This window comes from Octopus bimaculoides, chromosome 12 (assembly GCF_001194135.2).
Source record: "Octopus bimaculoides isolate UCB-OBI-ISO-001 chromosome 12, ASM119413v2, whole genome shotgun sequence".
NCBI lineage: Eukaryota > Metazoa > Mollusca > Cephalopoda > Octopoda > Octopodidae > Octopus > Octopus bimaculoides.
The window spans coordinates 56874584-56880348 of NC_068992.1; the positions used below are offsets into that span (position 1 = coordinate 56874584).

At 35.4% G+C, this 5765-nt stretch overlaps 1 protein-coding gene across 1 annotated transcript in view; it reads left to right on the forward strand.

Moving 5' to 3' along the window:
• Window positions 1-5765, forward strand: part of LOC106884394 (metabotropic glutamate receptor 3) — a 498339-nt gene that overhangs the window by 366187 nt on the left and 126387 nt on the right. The gene's annotated exons all lie outside the window — the stretch shown is intronic.

Sequence of the window (5765 nt, forward strand, 5' to 3'; positions counted from 1 at the left end):
TGTGTGTGTGTGTGTGTGTGTGTGTGTGTGTGTGTGTGTGTGTGTGTGTACAGTGAAAGGTTTAGCAATTACTTCAAATATTCAGTTGCATTCATCAGGTATTTCGTGGAAGACAGCTAAACAGAAATATAGAAGTAAATGCCAACCTCTTCCTTGTACAATTTTAATAAATATGTTGCTCTACTGAGACTTATTCAATGTTTCTTTAATTCAGTTTGAATATCTGTCAGTCTATATACATACATACATACATACATACATACATACTATCTCTGTATGCGACATAACGTTGTCGCAAGAACAATATATAAAGCCATTCCGAAAAATGTGTGTCCTGGAATAAATAAAGAGAATCCCTCTGTTATTATATACATACGCAAATACCAGGATAAGGAACATTCCCATCAAAACATATGTCAAGGTTAAGCATCACAGACCGGATTTTGTTGTTTGGGACAGACAAGAAAATGTATGTGCACTCATACAGGTCAGATGTCATGCTGACGTGAATATCTATTCGAAAATCAAAGAGGAAGTTAACAATGAACAACTGCTTCAAACCCTCTAACTTTATATCCAGATTACAAATTTACATTTATACGAATAATAATTGGAGCACTTGGTTTTTTTTTTAAAGTTAATGCCTAACTGGACAGTCTGGAGTGTGGATAAGAAAAAGAAATCAACCGACTCGTACATTGCAAATACAATCTGTAATTGGAACTGTAAACATGCAAAACTTTGCTGATTTAAAATGTGACATTCTAAACATTATCTACATTCCAAAGATTGAGTTTTGTATGTTTGTTAGAAACCTGCTCCTTCTTCAGAGGAAGAATTTAAATGAATAAATACAGAAGAGACATGCATACATACATACATACATACATACATACATACATACATACATGCTGTCGAATCGAATACTCTATTTTATGGTCACGAAGCGAACACTTAAACCCCCTCCTCCAACAGTGTCTTAGCGTTTACGCTTGTTATTTTCTATACGTGTTTCTTTGTTTTTTCTGATGATCGCTAATGACAGATAATGACACGGCGGCTATCTGCAGGTTCGTTAGCATGCTGGGAGAAAAGCTTAGCAATATTTTGTCCGTCTTCACTCTCGGAGTTCATATTCCACCGAGGTCGACTTTACCTTTCGTCCTTTCGGGTTTGAGAAACTAAACAGCAGTTGAGAACTGGGTTCCATGTAATCGACTTACCCTCTGTCCCGAAATTGCCTGCCTTGTGTCAAACTTTCAAATCAATAATGCATAATTATAATTATTCTTGATTTTCTAAAAGAAGCACGTTTAAATAAGAAGATATTTGGGGTTTGATAATACACGTGTCATTTCTAACATTAGATGCGATTTACTTAACTGTTTTCACCTCTGAAGCCTGCTATGGTAGAAAACATAATTCATTTAGTTTTCTTAAAATGTACAAAGCAAATGCAGTTAGTGGATTCCTGCCTTTTGCCAAAGCAAATGTAAGCCTAAATGAACTGAACCTTATTTTGTTGCATATCGGGAAGGTCATTATGGCAATAATAACATACGCCCTGGCTCTGTTTTACTTCTTTCATTACTATTAATCAATCGATTCATTTATGAAATTAACTAATCCTTTGTTTGATTAATCCGTCACTGACTGACTAACTGACTCACTCACTTACTCACTCAATCAATCAATCAACCAATCAACCAATCAGCCAGGTTTGTCAAATTCTTTTCGTCACCACGTGCAACACCCCCTAAACGATATGCTCTCACTTCTGGACTGCTTCAGGGTGAATTGAAACTGTTTCCGTGTTAAATTTTAATTTGCTTCAGTAATTTTGCTTTATTGTGTAGCTCCCTCTTAGTTTAGTACAATTTTCGCAACTAGTAACTATAACTATAATATCAGATTGTGTCAGAAAGAAACAGTTGAGATTTCCATTAGCATGGAGTGTGAAACATTTCTTTCGATAAAATATCTATAAATTGGATTTAATGTTGCCTCTTTTAATTGCCTAATTGACGATGAAGTAGCAAATAGATTTGTAATAAAATTTTCGCCATAAAATTTACGAAGTTCTCAAATATAATGTATTTTATTTTCATTTCATTTAGAACTCATTTCGAAAAATGATATATCTGGAAGAAGCCATTGATATTTCTAAAGTGAAACTCATATACATAGTCGCATACAGACGTGCATCGAAACAAAATGAACATGCAGATATATATGTGCGCATGTGTCTGCATGTATAGATAAAAGACGTGTATGTGAGTATACATACATATATACATATATACTTACATACATACATGTATATATACATACATATATACATACATACATACATATATATATATATATATATAGATAGATAGATAGATAGATAGATAGATAGACAGATAGATAGATATATGATGTAATGTTCCGTGATGGTAAGATCAACACAAAAGTACTCCATCTGGTGAGAGATAAATATTTATCACACACATATAAACATACTAGAGGCATAAGAAAACAAACTTACCTACATATATATATTTACGATAGCAAAATCAAAATCTTTCTGCAAACATATTTATGTTCTTGATGATCTTAATTTATTGGAAAGTAATTATGAAATCAGACATTCATATTTAATTTATTTGCTTCAGTCATTTTATGACAACCATATTAGTGCATTGGTTCCGCAGTTGTTAGTCGATTATATCGATACCAGTAGTTCTGATACTCATTTTGTCGGTGTTACCTGAAGAAGGATGGATTCAATCAATTTTAAAATCTTATGCGAAATTCTCCTTAGTGTTATGTCGATAATCGTGGGAGTCCATTAACTGCTTCACTCATTTTCCAATCCCATGATACTGTGTTCCACCTATCACTATTTTTCTATTTCCAGCTTTAACGTATCTCGTATTACATTATCCTCTCTGTTATCCCTTGCTGACGCTGACAAGGTATATTTTGAGAGCGAGATTTGGTTGCTATTTCTATAAAGCTAAACATCCACATATAGGATTTCCCTTTTGGTTCGCAAATGCAGCCGTATCCGTCAGTGGCATGAGTAATATATAATACGTGGAATGATAGTTAACGATAATGAGTCTGTAATTGTTCCTTAAGGGGCAGGCTATGTGATATGGGGTGGTGGGCGATGTTTATTGCATATCCATTAATGAATTATGTAACATGAAATATCTTTCTCTATCAATGAAAGCCTTTAGCTATGAATGTTTTCTGCTGAGAGCGTTATATCCTACGGTGATCATCGAAAGAATATTAAATATAATGAAAAATGTTGTAAAGTGGATATGATTTATTATGCAATATGATGTGAGTGGAATTTTACGAGTGGGTTTACAACGGAAGATGATGAATTTGAAACGATGAGTGATGAGTAAGCGCGAACGAGTGATGAACATAACGAAAGAATGATGAGGTTGAAAGATAGATAGATAGATAGATAGATAGAATCTGGGTAGGATGCAAAAAGAGAGATATGATAGTTAAAAATAGATATATCATAACAAGGGAAAATATTCTGCTGCAGAAAGAGAAGAAACTAGATGTATGGAAAGAAGATGTAGCGATATCAAGAGCAATAAATAAGGCGTAGAATAGAAAAAAAGTGTTTTGTAAGCAGGTACTTGGCCGTGTGGTTAACAATTTCGCTTGGCAACCAGATGGTTTGGAGTTCGATCTTACTGCGCAGCAACTTGTTAGTTATCTTATACAATAGCCCCGCTCGGACCTGCCAATTGCTTGTTTGTGAATTTGATAGACAAACATTATGTGAAATTATGTGGAAGTCCATATACGTTTGTGTATGTGTGTGTTTGTACGTGAATGTGTGAATGTGCGCATGTGTCCGTGGGTATGTATGCGTATTTTGTGTCTGTTCGTCTAACGTTTCACACCTGGTGTTTGTTTACTTTTTTGCATCCCCTATAGAATAAGTACATAAGTATGAGACCTAAAAATACGTGCTGGGATCGATTTGTTTGAGTGAACAGTTGAAGATGGGGTCCAACAAGGCTTCAGTCTGATGAATGGACGGGGTACGTAAAAAAAAATATATAACTCTGGCTAATTATTAAGGAGATGTACTTGCATAGCAAGTGACTTGATCTGAGATCGTGTGCTGGAACGAAAGCAATTGCATCGTGAAAAGTATTTATAAGCCACTTAAGAAACACACAAAAACCGTTAGATTCACTTCAACATTTAAATTTAATTTGCCACGGAATTTTGTCAGTGAACAGGTCGCGGCTTCAAAGCGACGAAAATATTTTGGCAAATTAAATTTAAATGCTGAAGTGAATATAACCCAGAGCTATATGGTTGGGAATCTAACCCAGAACTATGTGGTTGGGAAGCAGACCGTTTACCACAGAGCCGCTGTATTAAAAAGATTTATATTTATGAACTAAAACCTTTACGTAGTCCAAAATTGGATATATGTTCATATTAAGATCTGGCTGATATTGTTCAATTAATGTAATCATGTTAGTTTGATGTGTATTGGTTTAACAGTCGGTGTGATGGTTTAACAGTGAATACTGAGAATCGCACCTGCGTTCGAATGGTACGGCGTACGTTCTTAGTTAACATACATTTCCGCGATAGGTTATTTTTAGATAACCACAACCGACTATTTATTTGTGTAACACCATTTTAAACCAGACGTGTATACCCACGTCATAACAGTATGTATGTGTGTGTATACATACATGTATTTATCTCTGTGTGTGTTTTATGTCTGTATGTATGGGTGCATGTGTGCATATATATTATAACGCAAACATTTGGTAGCAGTTCATAAACGCAGTAGTTTGACCGAATGATGCTTCAGAAAAATGCTTTGTGTAATTTTTCGGACCTTTTACGTTCCGTGTTCAAATACCTTAAATATCAGAGGAATACTGGGTACTATGGTTGAAGGTAACATCAAACGTTACTGTCCTTGTATCAAAATCAGAAACCATAATGTAACAGTTTAGTAAAACTTTGAAAAATTATTTATTGATAAGACATCTTTCAACATAATTGTTCTAAGTAGTGCACAGCACAATACATGGATATATGTACTAATGTGTGTGTTTTTTTGTGCGTTGCTATATGTGCGTGTGTTGATCTGCATGGCGGGAGGGTATAATGTCTAACTAACAAATGAATATATCTGAAAGGATTGAGCGCTCTATGATACGCCAAGGGACATAATCAAGAGACATATCCAACGAATAATTCAGCCAGAAAAGCATTTTAAAATGCTAATTCTTCTCTAGACGTCTGCAGCATTCGATCTGCTTGGTGGGATACGTCAGAGTCTCACAGACAGATAGCTGATGGGTAATTCATGTAACTGCAATGTAGTTATGCTTCATAATGCATACAAAGAAACTAATTTTATTAATGACTGGGGAATAGTCAAAATTTATTCTGCAAGCGAGGTTGTATGGTATAGGTGAAGTGGCGGCCGTGTGATTACCAAGCTCGCTTTGTTGTCACTTGCTTTCGGGTTCAATCGCATTCAGTGGCACCTTGGGCAAATATCTTCAACTATACGGCTGGACCGACTAATGCCCTGTGAGTGGATTTGGTAGGCGGAATCTGAGTGAAAGTCCATCACACACACACACACACACACACCTCAGACTTCAATGGTCTTCTGCACATTTACAGATGTGCATGTATTAGTATTTGTCTCTTCACCGATTTGTTTCGTCTCCGTAACTAGCAGTTTGGTAAGAGAAAGATAGAAT